This window comes from Octopus sinensis, linkage group LG2 (assembly GCF_006345805.1).
Source record: "Octopus sinensis linkage group LG2, ASM634580v1, whole genome shotgun sequence".
In the NCBI taxonomy this organism is placed as follows: domain Eukaryota; kingdom Metazoa; phylum Mollusca; class Cephalopoda; order Octopoda; family Octopodidae; genus Octopus; species Octopus sinensis.
The window spans coordinates 169,586,720-169,603,642 of record NC_042998.1 but is presented as its reverse complement, the minus strand read 5'-3'; the positions used below and the strand labels follow the sequence as shown (position 1 = coordinate 169,603,642).

General features: G+C 36.9%; 1 protein-coding gene across 2 annotated transcripts in view; it reads right to left on the bottom strand.

Moving 5' to 3' along the window:
• LOC115232357 (tripartite motif-containing protein 59) overlaps positions 1 to 16,923 on the bottom strand; it is a 149,609-nt gene that overhangs the window by 108,697 nt on the left and 23,989 nt on the right. The window contains exon 1 of one of the 2 annotated variants that reach the window (XM_036500384.1): positions 11,304 to 11,366. The exons of the other annotated variant lie outside the window; for it this stretch is intronic. The gene's annotated coding sequence lies outside the window, so the exon portion shown is untranslated. Of the gene's footprint in view, positions 1 to 11,303; positions 11,367 to 16,923 lie in introns of those variants that run through there. 2 annotated transcript variants of the gene reach the window in all.

Here is a 16,923-nt window from a genome sequence, read left to right as displayed (position 1 = left end):
AACCCGTTATTATTTCATTTCCAAGCAGACACCAGTCTAAAGATTCTGATCTAAAAGTTACACTCAACCCCAAATGATTGTAAGGTCAGGCAAGCTCTTGATTTTACTGGGAATATGGTGGCGATGTAGTGCCTCCTCAACCAGATTACGCGGTAAAGATCAGTTGGTATTAACTAGATCTTTAAAAGGCGGCGAGCCGGCAGAAACGTTAGCACGCCGGAAGAAATGCTTAGCAGTATTTCGTCTGCCGTTACGTTCTGAGTTCAAATTCCGCCGAGGTCGACTTTGCCTTTCATCCTTTCGGGATCGATAAATTAAGTACAAGTTACGCACTGGGGTCGATGTAATCGACTTAATCCGTTTGTCTGTCCTTGTTTGTCCCCTCTGTGTTTAGCCCCTTGTGGGTAGTAAAGAAATTGGTATTAACTAGATCTAATCACAAAATGATTAGGCCGCTGCTATTCTCGTGGGCAACTTCGATTATCTTTCTAACTTCATCAGCGTGCTCTTAAGCATCCGATAACGTCAAGAATATCACTCTTCTGCTATAATGGATTAATGTAGTTATCTTTGTGGAGGAAAAAACTAGGCCAGTCTTCGGAAAATAATGCTGAAAAACACTTTCTTTTCGACACCCAGCAGCCGAAACTGAGTTAAGTCCCTTGAATTTTCTTCTTTGGGGATCCAAACTTGCTCAATGCACTTCTACTGGGCAGTGACTAACCCCCTTCGCTATATTTCATTTAAGTTCCGTAGATGGCTGAGAAGATATGGACAACGCTTGTAAACTATGTAGGTATCTCACTGGGACTTAAAGCTAAAGCTGAGCGTGTCGCCTTGCCGAGTTCCTCAACTTCTAACCGTTTGGCTCTCTCAAACTAAACTGTTTTTGTTTTTTGCTGTTTCTTTTTTTCACATCAGTCGCTCTGCCAAACAACCTTTCTATGAGAAGCACTTTCTCATGATTTTAATAATTGCTATCTTATAACAATCTTTATAGAGTGATTGTTACAATGATCTTAACTTTCAGGTCTACTATAAGTTTTACATCATAGCTTTCTGTGGAGGCGCAATGGCCCAGTGGTTAGGGCAGCGGACTCGCGGTCATAGGATCGCGGTTTCGATTCCCAGACCGGGCGTTGTGAGTGTTTATTGAGCGAAAACACCTAAACCTCCACGCGGCTCCGGCAGCGGATGGTGGTGATCCCTGCTGTACTCTTTCACCACAACTTTCTCTCACTCTTTCTTCCTGTTTCTGTTGTACCTGTATTTCAAAGGGCCGGCCATGTCACGCTGAATATCCCCGTAAAGGGTACACGTGTCTGTGGAGTGCTCAGCCACTTACACGTTAATTTCACGAGCAGGCTGTTCCGTTGATTCGGATCAACCGGAACCCTCGTCGTCGTAACCGACGGAGTGCTTCCATTCCATAGTTTTCTCATATCATTTATTACTGAAGCTATAAATTGCGTTGCTTCATGACAGTTCTTTTTTATGTATGTTATATCCAAAAATTCTTTTGATGATTATTTATTAAATACAGAAACTTTAATATACATTAATTATATTGGAACCAATAACGAAGTAGCTAATAACCAAAAATTTGATATGAATCAGTCAGGTGTGTGTGTATTTATGGGTGCGCGTACTGAGACCCTTCCACAAGGACTATAGAATTAACAGCCAAATCTCCCCCAAATCACACAATACCCACTTAATGAAGAAACAATTAGACAAAGATTGGATATATAGTTACAGATGCGAGAGAGAGATTCAGTAACTATGACAAAATTAAAAATAATACTGCCAAAATGGCGCCGGAGTGGCTGTGTGGTAAGTAGCTTGCTAACCAACCACATGGTTCCGGGTTCAGTCCCACTGCGTGGCATCTTGGGCAAGTGTCTTCTGCTATAGCCCCGGGCCGACCAATGCCTTGTGAGTGGATTTGGTAGACGGAAACTGAAAGAAGCCTGTCGTATATATGTATATATATATATATATATATATATATATGTATGCGTGTGTGTGTTTGTGTGTCTGTGTTTGTCCCCCTAGCATTGCTTGACAACCGATGCTGGTGTGTTTACGTCCCCGTCACTTAGCGGTTCGGCAAAAGAGAACGATAGAATAAGTACTGGGCTTCCAAAGAATAAGTCCCGGGGTTGATTCGCTCGACTAAAGGCGGTGCTCCAGCATGGCCGCAGTCAAATGACTGAAACAAGTAAAAGAGCAAAAGAGAGAGAGAGAGTCCGACTTATAATCCTATTTATACAATTTTTTTGAAAGTAATATTTAAAGGATTAAACACTTTAATCATGTAAATATCAATTTAAAAAGATAACTGAATAAAGAGGAATGATTTAGTAGGATTAGAAAAAAGCAGTGATGTAAAGACCTAAACACACACACAAAATGCAAGAATTAATTAATTTTGGGTAGGATTAAACACTTTAGTCATTTAATAAGGATGAATGAGTAAGAAAGGCTTAGATGGAATAGAACATGCTCGAAAATTTTACTTTATTCTTTTACGTTCCAGTCATTTGATTGCGGCCACGCTGGAGCACTGCACTGAAGGGTTTTAGCCGAAGAAATCGACCCCAGGACTTATTCTTTGTAAGCCTAGTACTTATTCTATCGGTCTCTTTTGCCGAATCGCTAAGTTACGGGGACGTAAACACACCAAAATCGGTTGTCAGTGGAGGGACAAACAGACACAAAGACATACACACACAAATATAAATACGACGGGCCTCCTTCTGCTAAATTCACTCACAAGGCTTTCCGATCCTATTTCAATGTCAGATATATCATTATTATAATATTCAAGAAGATTGGTAGAAACGGTAGAGAGTTAGATAAAATGCTCTGCACTATTCAGATTCTGCTTTCCATTGTTTTTCTTTAAATTCAGTAAAGTAAATTAAGTACCAATCAAGTACTGAGAGATGATATAATTAATAGCTCCCTCTCTGCAAGTTGTAGTTTCGTGTCGATATTAGAAATCAACATCATTTTCTAGGCGATTTGGTTGTAAAAGTCGTAGATAAGATCCTTTATGTTCTGAGTTCAAACCTCTACAAGGGGTAAAAGTTGATAGAATGTTGCATTTAGTTGCCCTTCCTTGGCTGACATGCAGTTCACACTCGTAAAAGAAAGTGTATGTAAATAGTCCTACAAAAGTGAAAGTAAATTGAGATAGAAACTGGAAGCGACGACAGTAGCATTCCAAAATTTTATATAAAGAACTTATTATGCTACGTCCATATGTATACTATCTTCTAGTAATATGCTAATTATTTCAGAAGTAGCAGCCGAGGTACACCCTTCCAATGTACTATACTCAACAACGAACACCACTGAGAAATGCAACTGCTTTCATCTTATATAAAACGAGCAAAACGCCCCCCGTCCAATGGATGGTGCTGAGTTGTCAAACATTTAAACCAAATTTTCTCAAAACAACTTGTCCGACCGTCCCATAGGTTTCCCCTTTGAGAAACACTGATTTAACCTAAATTTGAGACACCAGCAAAAGAAGAAATAAAGATATACTTTTTTTCTATTCAAAGAAAAACGATTTTACAAATGCACGTTTCCACGGTTTTATCGATCGCATTCTCACTTGCAATCGATTTTTGTAATTTTTTCCAGACTTATACACGCCCTGATACCGTCGGTATCTACATATCAAATTTGAGCACAATCGGATGAAGGATGCCCGAGATCCTAGAAGACACACACACACAGACAGAACGGATTTTACATAACAGATGTGGATTTTTATGTTATATTAAAATACATGTACGTTCTATATATTAGTTTGGATGAAATTGTGGGATGTCGCTGTCATCACTTTCCGCATCCGTCGCAAATTACTTTCATTATTTCTTGGACAATTTACTTTCACATTTTCACCACCAGAAACTGCATGTAAATCCCATTTCCGTTATCTTCAGAAATTGATTTTGCTTTTCATTTCTCCAGATACAGTAAGATAAGTGCCAAGGAAGTACTAGTGTTCAATTAAGTTGACGTTATATTAATTAGATGACTTCAATAACAGTTTCAAATTATACACTTCCACATATGTTTGTAATATTTATAAGAAATCTGAAGTAAAATTTCAATTCACAAACAGAAGCAAAAAGTAATGAATATCAGAGGTGAATATATTTGTTTATTAATAATGCCGAGATTACTCTTTTCGCTCTGAGTTTGTGGCGACCTAACTTCTAACCTAACATCATAAACAAAAAATATCTTCTTTTATTTGGTAGTAAGAACATTTTCAGTTAACAGCGATAGTTCTCATTGATTAAAAGCGTAAACAACCCTATTGCTGATCACTCATAATTGAGTTCAGACTTAGTTTAATTTTATCATAGTCAACAATTAAAAGGGGGGGGACACATCTTAAATGCCAGAGATTCTATTTTCAACGAGAGTTTAAACATAGTAACAAGGAAACAATATAATTATGCTCTTCTGATGAAAAATATATTCATTAACTAAACCAAATTGCAATCGAAGGGGTGCAGTCAAAGTTTAATTGGTATGGCTATGTGGTTAAAAAAATTTCGCTTCGCAATTACGTGATTTCGAGTTCGATTTCTTCAAACATGGCCTCGAATCAAACAAAGCCTTGTGAGTAAAATTTAGAGGACGAAAACTATAAAGTTCGTCGGGGAGAGTGCTGTTCTTGAATGTTATATTTAATCCATCGATTGATTCGACAACACTACCTGATTCTTGGGTGCCTTTAGTGGAGTTCACTGTTTCAAGCATTCGTGCCTTATTTCCGATCTGATAATTTCTTCTGTTCCTTCTGTCCTCCCTCCCTGACAGTCTTAAAGGCCTAACAAAAGATCGTGGGCACTGTTCATTCCTCTCCAATTAAGCCATTGTATTTTTGAAAGAAATTAATTAACATAGAAACACTGTTGATAAAACAGAGTTTGACTGACATTTGCACGTACAATTACTTGCAAATAATTTTAAACAAATGATTTAAATGGACTATACCGCAAAGGTTTATACTGACCAGAATTTTTTCTTTTTAATATTAACCAATCTAAACGGCATTGTAAATTCTCCGTATAATAATTATTGCCCTATTGTATTGCGCATTAACGTTACTGTTACCAACTTGATGTGAATGTCTCTAAATAGAAAAGTTTTCGTTAGATTGTGTTTGTGGTCTGGTTTAAACTCCTAGGCAGTTATTTAGGGTTATTAGTAACACAGGGAAATGCATGAATGTCACAATTCTCTTCTAACCGTAGAAAGCAGTGGCATCACAATAAAAACTAGCATTTACAGGCTGGGCAGTACTAGCAACGAGGTTCTGGTTCTAATTGTATTGCCATCAGCCGAGAGTAGGCTGAACAAGATTTTAACAAGTGAGATCTGACAGGTGCTAACTTGAAACAAATGTTTATCGTCAATTCCAGTATCTCTGTGAAATCGTTTTGCGATTATCCCTACATTGTTAACAGCAACAAATAGGCGTGAATGAAATCAAATATTTTTTTGCGAATTAATATTACCGGTAAAGATAGCTGTATATTTTCACGTACCTCACAATAGTTACGTAGCTGAGGCATTTTAGATCTTGATTAAGTGCTTAGATAACTTCACTGAAACTAAGTTATTAAATTGGAAAATGAAAGACTAAGTTTCTATCAATGTAGATTATGTTAGATAAAGCTCGTATTTTATACGATAATATCAAACTATCAGAGCTAAACTTCTTTTCAAGTAATATAACTGCAGGTACGAATACGAATTGCTCTATTTATGTATACTCTCTCTGTCTCTCTCTCTCTGTCTCTGTATCTGTCTGTCTCTCTCTCGCTCGCTCTATCTATCTATCAACTTCAAAAGCTTATATTATTTCAATTGGATTTTGTTAAATTTCTTTTAATCACAAGTATTTCGAGTTGTTAGATCGTAGGCTTGCGATTGGCTAAAATTACATAACTTAAATGCTTGTAATTTCTTTATTATTAATTTATATTTATATATATAAAGATATGAATGCGATTTTCATCACCTACATCAAAGTATGTTTTAAAAATAATCAGGTGAAAATTTAGAATACTTCAAGATGTTAGAAGAAATTTAATAATTCTTTCAGTTACCTGTCTATATTTTTTTTATTTATCCAGTTTTTTTTTTCTGGCTTTATTTTCAGTCAGAATTTCTCTATTTACAAGGTTTACTACACTATATATATACAAGGTTACCTACTCTATATTCTTGAAGCTATAACAATACCAAGTTATATTTCATTCTTCCTAAATCATTTGTAGAAATGATTCGTCTACACACAACCATACACGCCTCAGTTCAGACTTACTTCCTATGATCAGTAACCTCGAAAAACGAACATCCTGCAATGTGATAACAGCAGTTACATATATCCATGAAACACACACCACAAAAAAAAAAAAATTATCACGACTTAGGAACAGTACACCACTGAAAATCCTTCATAGCCCCTGTGATCATAAATCAGGTTTTTATCGTTATTATCGTTGTGTAATAAGGTTGGCAGAATCATTAGCGCGCCAGGGAAAATGCTTAGCATTATTTCTTCTGGTTTTACGTTCGCCGTTTAAATTCCGCCAAGGTCACCATTGCCTTTCATCCTTTCGGGGTCGATAAAATAAGTACCAGCTGAGCACTGAGGTCAATGTAATCGACTTATCCCCTTCCTCGAAATTTGAAACCATTATTGTTGTGTAGACCCAACTAAACCCTGATGGAACATTTTTTTTTTATCGTACTTAGATAATTGATCGAACAGCTGGGTGCAATCCACACAGATCCATACCTCCGGATTTCAACTGCTGTGAATTCCAGTGGAAAATATTTATCGTCTGACCGGAGTTCTAACGCATTTCTTCTCTGTCACATTAAATCCAAAACTCAATTATTCAGTATATTCCTACATTTCAGAGATAACAGGATTAAATTTGGCAAAGGATTTAGCTGATTCTTCTACTTTTTTAGCAATGGTTCTTCCTCAATCCTACACGAATTTACAAACTGTGTAGAATCACCCAGGCGTAAGTCCAGTTGGCATACCGATACAAATGTGTCCCGCCACACTGAATTTGTTTCCTCATAACTTGCAGAAAAATGTATATTTTTAAATGAAACTTTCTAGATACCTTTCAGTGAGTGTACAATGTTAAATATTTAATCACTAGCACTATGACCCGGCGTTGCCGGGTCATAGTGCTAGTGCATGCATATACAGCTGCGTGCGTGCGTACATACACGCGAGTACTGTCCAAATCTCCGACCAATCACATACAGCTAGCTGGCATTCAATTGGCGTATCAAGTTTCGGGCATTTTGATTGGGTTTTGGATAGAAAATTCACTTCTATTGATTTTTTAATGGCTTTGCGGAGTGACTGGGGAAATGTAAAGATGTGCGCGACCACCTTTGGACGGTTTTGAATGTCCATAGAAAGTGCGAGCCCTCTAACTGAAAAATTGTGGATTTGTATAAAGGACACACACACAGACATTTTGCCGTTTATATAGAGAGAGATGGCAATAAATGACTGTGTACCGAACAAACGTCATCAGCTTGCTATGAGAAAGTTCAATTTCTTCGGGTGGTAAACCCTGCTGATGATAGACGGTTTCCTATCCAGAGTAAGAGGTATCTCACCCACTTAACGCCACAGAAACACAACAGAAATTCCAAATTCAGAATTCTTGTGTAGAAATTTTTGATAAACATGGAAGAGCTAGTTCAAACCGAAATGATCTGGCGACTGACTCAATGTTACGTAGTCAAGTTGTTATAGGAAAACAATAATACTTATGAAGTGAGGAGAAGAAAACAGCTCAATGATTGATTTTTATTTTAATCTGATCTTTGTAAGTAAGGTGGATAATTTTGAACATAGCTCTATTTTCCTAGACTCCCTCAGTGAAGTTAATTCAAAATTTCAGTCGTTTCCATTTTAGGCAGAAGCGATTTGATTTCATTTAATATTATTGTCATGAGAAATGACATATTTTTCAGAATGTTAATTTGGAAACTTTAATGGATATCAATTATGAATAATAGTCACAATGAAGATGACCGCAGTTAAATTTTGTTTCGTTTCACCGATTTTATTTGTTTTATAGAAAAGCATTTACTACCATCAAGTAACAGCTTTTTTGCAAGTCAACCGGGAAACCGCTATGCGAACCCTCGATTTGCTAGAAAAATCACCCAAAATCTCTTTTATTTTCTTAAAAGATTTCTTAGATGCTGTAACCTTACCTTTGTACTATCATACTTCTAAAAAAATACGGGATGGTCGCAACTGGAATGCCTTTGGGACTGCCTGATGGAGGTTAAGCATCAATAACAACCATGACTTTACAGGTAATAGTTAATTATACTCGGAATACTGACGCCGGCGTGACTGCGTGGTTAAGAAGCCTGCTTTCCAACAACGTGATCTTGGGTTCAGTCCCACTGCGTAACATCTTGGGCAAGTGTCTTCTATTCTAGCCCCTAGCCGACCAAAGTCTTCTGAGTAGATTTGGAAGACAGAAACTGAAAGAAGCCCGTCGAGCGTGTGTGTGTGTGTGTGTGTGTGTTTGCGTTATGTTTGTACTTCACCACTGCTTGGCAACTAATGTTGGTTCGTTTACACCCCTGTAACTTAACGGTTCAGCAAAAGAAAAACCGATAGAATAAGTACCAGGCTTTAAAAATAAGTAGTAGAGTCGATTTGTTCGACTAAACCCTTCGAGGCAACGCCTCAGTATGATCACAGTCCAATGACTGAAACAAGTAAAAGATAAAAGATTAATGTTTGAATATTTTTTAATGGTTTCATTTATTCAGAGAAACGTAGGGGTTTGTAATTTATGTCCTTGAGTTTAAACAAACTTTTACCTCACTTATCCACCAGTAATTATTTTCTAATATAATCGAGAAGAAAAACAGAATCGTAAACATGACGTTATTGTGTATGTATATTGGCATAATTACACCAGAAAGTTTGTGTTAACCTATACTCTATCTTGTGAGTTGCTAAAATTTGACTTGCTTGACATTTTAAAAGAGGTCAAGTTGCAACGAAATTAGGGACATGGTATTTGATGGAAAATTACGAATGTTCACTCTTGATTTGGGAGTGAGCAGCATTCCACGGTGTAATGTACCTTAAATGACACTTCCACCTACTTTATTCAAATTATCCTGACGTAGATATATGTATCAGAATACACGACACAGTGTAGAGTAGTCTAGTCACGAATCTATTTTGCGCCTTAACTGGTTACTCCACAACCTTTATTAATTATCAATAATGTAGGCGATACAGTATACCATTTCTCGCTTGTAAAAACAAATATAAACAAGTCTGAGTTTAAATTACTAAAACTGGAGAAAAGATCGTGCATTTTTTTTTTAGAATAATTCGAAAGCTTCAGTTATTAATATCATTCATTATAAGGGCGGTGACGGCTAAAATGATGAAGCGCCTGCCAACATGTCTTTTATTGGTTTATGTTCTGAGCTTAAATCTATCCAGTTTCTTTTTACTCCTGTTTATCCTAGGAAAATCCCTGATCGAACAAACCTATAGTCAAACGCATTCCAACTGAGTCCGTTCTGCTTTATTTTCAGACAAAGTGTATCTAGGATGTCAATATATTACATATTCTAAGGCAGCGAGCTAACAGAATCGTTAGCACGCTGGGTAAAATGCTTAGCAGAATTCTGTCCGTCTTTACGTTCTGAGTTCAAATTCCACCGAGGTCGACTTTGCCTTTCATCCTTTTGGGGTCGATAAAATAAGTACCAATTGAGTACTGGGGTCGATGCAATCAACTTGCCGCGCTCCCCAAAATTGCTGGCCTTGTGCCAAAATTTGAAATCAATATATTACATATTCTAACATTTCTACTTCAGTATATAGTAGATGGAAGTATTTAAGATGTATTATATGTGGAATGCTGTTCACCCTCTGTCCGAAGATGGTTGGACTGTAATTCCAGTGAAAGTGGTTGTTATTTCTCGCTGGTAGAGCAACCACGTAGAAGCTCTGTCGTTGCCTCGATTCCTTCGTGTTGTATAAATACCAGAAATATATTTGAGATCGAATCTAGTCATGATCATTTTAACCCCTATACGTGTACATTTTGCTCATCAACAAAGCAGTTTTCTTACAAGGACGGAGGAGGCTATGCTTTGCTGAGGAAGTTTAGGAATATCGAATTATGTCAAGAGTTAACACCCTTAGTTACGAAGATTAGCTTAAAATAATAATCGCTGAGCTAATGTTTTCATCCTACCTGCCGCATCATTTCGTTTTGAGCTACTTCTTTCAATTTTATTGGAAATTTCTTCTCCGATTTTTCATGCCAATTACAAAAATCACAATCATTTTTTTTTTCTATTAATAATTTTAAAAAAGCTACAAGTCTTTGAAGGTTAAAATGTTTTGGAATTTTAGCCAGTCAGTTCCAACAGATGGTATTAATTGCACAGGTTCTTGTAGCATGGCTCAGTGGTTAGAGCGTCGAGCTTACGGTCGTGAGGTTGTGAGTTCGAATCCTGGACCGAGCTACGTGTTATGTTCTTGAGCAAGACACTTTATTTCACGTTGCTCCAGTTCACTCAGCTGTAGGAATGAGTTGCGACGTCAAAGGCGCCAAGCTGTATCGGCCTTTGCCTTTCCCTTGGATAAGATCAGTGGTGTGGAGAGGGGAGGCTGGTATGCATGGGCTGGTATGCATGGTCTTCCATAAACAACCTTGCCCGAACTTGTGCAATCCCATGGTCAATTATGACTGAAGGGGTCTTGTAGCAACCAACTGATGGTTAAAGTTTAGATTGAAGGTGCATTGCAAAATTTCATAAGCAAACTTTAGATGTTCATTTTCTTGCATTAAGTTTGTTTATCTTCAAATGACGTTTAGCGACGTTTAAATTATCAATTTCTTTTTTTCAAAAAATCTATGTTTGTTTCGATTTTCTACACGTCACGTACTGAAAACAAAAAAGAAGAAAAAAATGGCACTTTCCATAACATCGAAACGGTATGAAACGAATAGCTGGATATGATTGGTTAAACTTACAAAAACAAAAATTAATATTACCATTCACTTATCCATAAATGGTTGTGATTTTCAAGTAGAATGAAAAACTACATCTGTATAGAAATTTTCTATAAAACTGGAAGGGTTAAGCTATATGAGCGTGTTAGCATTCAAGTAACTAGCACAAAATAGTTAAGTTTTAGAAGCAAAAATGTGATATAGTAATATCCATACCTTTCCTAGGAGCACAGAAAGCCAACACACAACAAACGAGAATGGAAATCTGATTTTGTTCGGTCGGACTCGTCAACAGTTGATATGACGAATGTTTATGACAATGTCTGTGACTAAGTTCAAAAGAGTCTGTTATTTTAACAGTTAATAAACATGAGTATGACGTTCACGCCCTTCTTATAAATGAAATAAAAGTAGCTTCAAACGAGAAACTTGCTTTTATGGCTCGCCAACTAAGAATAATAAGACAAAAGACACTGAAATTTATAAGGTTAAGAGCATATAGGATGAGACTGAATGATGTTGACAATTTTCTCGAGAGCATTTATAAGCATAATTCAAAGAAACTGGTTTCAACACATTCAAAATTGTATAGTATTTCGTATATATTATGAGTTCGTTTACAAATAACTTTCCTTAGTCAAGACCACAAAATTCACAAAGCAGTATTCTTCTTTTATCGTCTTTTATTTGTTTCAGCCATTAGCCAGTAGCCATGTTGGAGTATCGCCCCAAATAATTTTTAGTAGAATGAATCGAACTTGTGTTTTTTTTCTTCTTTTTTGTCGATTTTGTGGATTAAGTCGATTACACCGATCTTACTCGATCGGTTACTTTTGTTGGACCGCTAGATTACGGGGACATAAACCATCACCGATTGTCAAGTGGCGGTGAGGACAAACACAAAGACACACACACACAATATATATATATATATATATGTATCAAATAAAATAAATGAAAAACAGGACACAAAGGATGTTGCAGTACATATGTTTCGGGCTTTATAGAACAACTTATGAAGAAGGCTTTTGAACTATCTGTTAAGTCGATTATGCATTGGTGTATGAATAAGTTGTTCTATAAAGCCCGAAACATATGTACCACAACATCCTTTGTGTCCTGTTTCTCATTTATTTCATTTGATACATATATCCTCTCACCTATGCTACTATCTGGCATATACAGGTGCTTACATTTATCAAGTATTCACCCTGAATTTATATATATATATATATATATATTATTACACCCACACACACACGACGGGCTTCCTTCAGTTTCCGTCTAACAAATCGACTGAGGCCATAGTAGGAGTCACTTGCCCAAGGTGCCATGCAGTGGGACTGAACTCGGAACCGCGTGGTTGGGAAGCTAACTTCTTGCCACACAGCCACGCCTGCGCCTATTAAGGAGTATTATAGAGGACCTAATCGACATTATTACTAGCATCCACTTGACCAAGCATGGGCCACGTTTTTCGAGAAGCAGACCGCAAGAGACGTAACTTATCATCAGGCGGGCTGCACTACTCAAAAATAAAATTCAAGGTAACTTTTTGTTAGGTGCGCCATTCAGTAAGTCTCGCAGGCCGCAGTTTGCCCATGACTGCATAAAAGTAATAAATAAACAAAAGCGACATGAACGATATTTAGTCCCATAATCCTATTAAGCGTTTTGTCACTGTATCTTTTATATTTCCGTCATTGGACTGCGATCATGCTGTGGCACTGCTTTGAAGTGGTTTATTCGAACACATCGACCACAGTACTAATTTCAAAATCTGGCACTTATTCTATCGATCACTTTTGCAGAACCTCTAAGTTACGTGGCTGTAAACAAACCAACACCGGTTGTCAAGCAGTGTGGCTGATAAACACAAAAAAATCTAAACACGCCCACACATATACACGACAGATTTTCACACAGTTTCCATCTGCCACATTCACCCTCTAAATCAGCCCGTGGCGATAATAGAAGACATTTGTCCAAGGTGTTGCACAGTGGGACTGAAACCGAAGCCACCTGGTTGCAAAGCGAGCTGCTTTACCACGCAACCAAGCCTGCGTTTACACTGCATTTCATCTTTTGAAAAATTACAATAATGATTCGAGCTAAAGAGAATCGGGGTGGAGAACGTTCTTAGTTCCACAAGCGATTTTTTTAAATCGCTTAATCAGAAAAGCAGGCTAGTATCCGTGTCCACGACCTTTCCATGGTTGAGGGAAAAAACTCGGCTAATAAGCCATTGGTTAATATTATTTTCTTCGTATTAGCATACTCACAAAAGTGTACCCTCCTGACTTTGCTTCCTCACAATTTTCAGGAAAAAAAATAGATATTTATTTCTTTATTGTCCACAAGAGGCTAAACATAGATAAAACAAAAAAAGGGATTAAGTCGATTACATCGACCCCAGTGCGTATCTAGTACTTATTTAATCGGCCCCGAAAAGGATGAAAGGCAAAGTCAACCACGGCGGAATTTGAACTCACAACGTAACGACAGACGAAATACGTATTTCTTTACTACCCACAAGGGGCTAAACATAGAGGGCACAAACAGGGACAGACAAATGGATTAAGTCGACTACACCGACCCCAGTGCGTAACTGGTACTTAATTTATCGACCCCGAAAGGATGATAGGCAAAGTCGACCTCGGCGGAATTTGAACTCAGAACATAAAGACAGACGAAATACGGCTACGCATTTCTTCCGGCGTGCTAACGTTTCTGCCAGCTCGCCGTCTTAAAAACGGATATTTATTAATGAGATTTTCTACAAATACTTTTCAGATGGTTCAGATTGCGATTATACCGGAATTTAATGTGAGAAAAAAACAGAAAAAAGAAAAACGGTGGGCGTGCCCACACATACTGACACACATCACAATTTATTCACAAGTTCGAGTTTCATTTTGTAGATATATGCGTTGTGCGTGCACCCACCTGTTTTACTTTTGTGTTGGTTTTTTTTTTACATTAAATTTCGATATAATTGTAATCTACACCATCTGAAAGATATTTGCAGAAAATTTCATTTTAAAATATCCATGTTTCTGAAAGATACGAGGAAACAAATTCGGAGGACACACGCACGTGTTGGTATACCATTTTCTGTCAGTGGGACACTTTTTCGCTCTTATTAGTTATGACTATCCTCAGCGAATCATAGATTTCACTGTACTTGCCAAGATGGCTGTAATGGGAGATTCACAAAGTATGTATTCAAGAATGTACGGTAGTAGGCGTAAAAATTTAGAATTGTCTAGACAACTATTGTTTTTTATGTGGATGGCGCCTCTGTATAATTTATTATCTAACCATTCTAATTTTTTCTAGCTTTCTTTTTGTACATTGCTATACATCTCATTAGTTATTCTCCCATCACTATGACAAGTACAGAGAAATCTATGTTTTTGAGTGACGATCATAATAAAACCGAAACCTATCCAGGGTTACCTCAAGTGTTTGCTGAAATACAGTATTAATCGGGGGCTAATATTGCTTATTTGTTTAGGGTTGGATCTTTTCCTTTTGAACGGCAGACAATTTCTAGTTAACTAAACACTTTAAAACTTCGTATACTGGTAGAATGTGTCAAAATAAAACATTTTTTTTTTCTCTTGGCTTTGAGAAAATTGTAATTTGTTTGTTTAACGTAGTTTAATTTTTCGAATTTTAACCAATCCTATGCTCTCTTTTGAGCTAAAATCATTTGCTGCGTCTAAAACTGAGGCAACATCCTGTAACTAACCCTAACCCTAAATTTTTTTTTCTTAATTAATTTAATTGTTACGCGTGTAAAAAAAACTAAAGCAATGGAATTAAATTAATTTAACAATTAAGAAAAAAAATTAGGGTTAGGGGGGAGGTTTAGGGTTAGTCACAGGATGTTGTTTCAGTTTTAGACGCAGCAAATGATTTTAGTTGAATAGAGGTAATCGATTGGTTAAAATTGCCGAAATGCTCGGATTTTCAGACGAAATATCTTACAAACTATAGAATTTTCTCAATAAAACCAAGAGAAAATGATGTTTTATAAACACATTCTACCAGTATACGAAGTTTACAAGTGTTTAGTTAACTAGAAATTGTGTTGACATCTGCCGTTCAAAAGGAAAAGATCCTTTGGGTTTTTTATTTTTACTTTTTTACTTGTTTCCGTCATTAGACTGCGGTCATACTGGGGCTTTTTTATCTTTTATTTGTTTCAGTCATTGCACTGCGGCCATATTGGAACATCGCCTTGAAGTGTTAGTCGAACAAATCGGCCACTATACTTAAGTTGTTGAGATCCGGTACTTATTTTATCTGTCTCTTTTGTCGAACCGCTAAGTTATGAGAGTGAACAAACCAACACCGGTTGCCAGGCGGTAGAGGACACACACACACGACAGGCTTTCACAGTTTCCGTCAACTAAGTTCACTCACAAGATATTGGCCAGTCTGGGGGAGGGGGCTTAGTAGAGGACACCTGGCAGAGATGCCACGCAGTGGAACTGAACCTGAAACCACGTAAGTTGCAAAGCGAGCTTCTTAACTACACAGTAATGACTACGCCTAATTATTTCCAGTTAATTTTTCAATGCTTCCTGCTTTAAGTATGTTAGCATTAATTTAAAACATCGATACTTATATAACTGACATCTGAAGGATGGAAGGTAAAAATCGACGTGTAGAAATCTGAACTCAGAGAGCTGAAGAACGTAACTGAATACGACAGGTTTTTGACATTCCTTCTGCTTATGATCTCAAACTGAAAGTGGAAAATGATCGTAAAGAATCAGCATTGGAATTCTATTTATGTTTTCTGTTATTTTATATATCAATTTAAAGTGGTAAACTGGCAAAATCGTTAATGCGCCGGATGAAATGCATAGCAGCATTTCTCCGGCTTTACGTTCTGATTTCAAATTTCACCGCGGTCGACATAACCTTTCATTCTTTCAGGGTCGGTAAAATAAGTACCGGTCGAGTACTGGGGTCGATATAATCGACTGGCCCCTTCCCCCAAATATTCGGACCTTATACTGGAAATGATTATTGATATATTTATTTAGAATCATAATCTCCATATTTATAAACATAGAATCTTCCATCCCGAAAAAAAAATCGAAGTAAGTCGTGCAGAAAAAAAGGAGAAGGAGAGGTAAAACAAAAAAAATTAGAAATGCTGTTAGTTTTGACAAAATAGGGATCTTTTCCCTTTGAATGGCAGATCGAGAAATTAATTTTTTCTAACTAAACACTTTCAAACTTCGGACACTGGTAGAATGTGTCATATAAAACATCTTTTACCCTTAGTGTTGTTGAGAAAAGTTTATATTTTCAAAGTTATTTCGTGTTAAAGTAGTAGTATTTCGGTAATTTCAACCAATCAATGACATATTCAGCTGAATGAAAATTACTGCCGTTGTTTGTCAACAACAACTATCGGCGGTGTATATTTCGCTTGTCACTGTTATTTATGACATCGTTCGTGCGTTTGTACTGGTTTTAGCTTTAGGGAGTTAGTGTTAGTGTTAGGGTTGGGATTTTAGGTTCAGAGTTACGGAAAAGCGAAAAATAAGGAAATTGGAGGGAGAGTGGGGCAAAAAGTTTTTTCCGAAAATAGTAGCTGAAAACCAGGGAAAACAAAAACTAAAAGCAGTAGAAATGCATGAACGATTGTGGTGGTGCCATGAAGTAAACATGCTTCAGATACACTCGTTTATTCATACAAACGTAACTGAGATGAAATATGTCATAAATAACAGTGAAAAACGAAATATACACCGCCGACAGTTGTTGACAAACAACAGCAGTAATTTTATTCAGCTAAATACACGTCATTGGT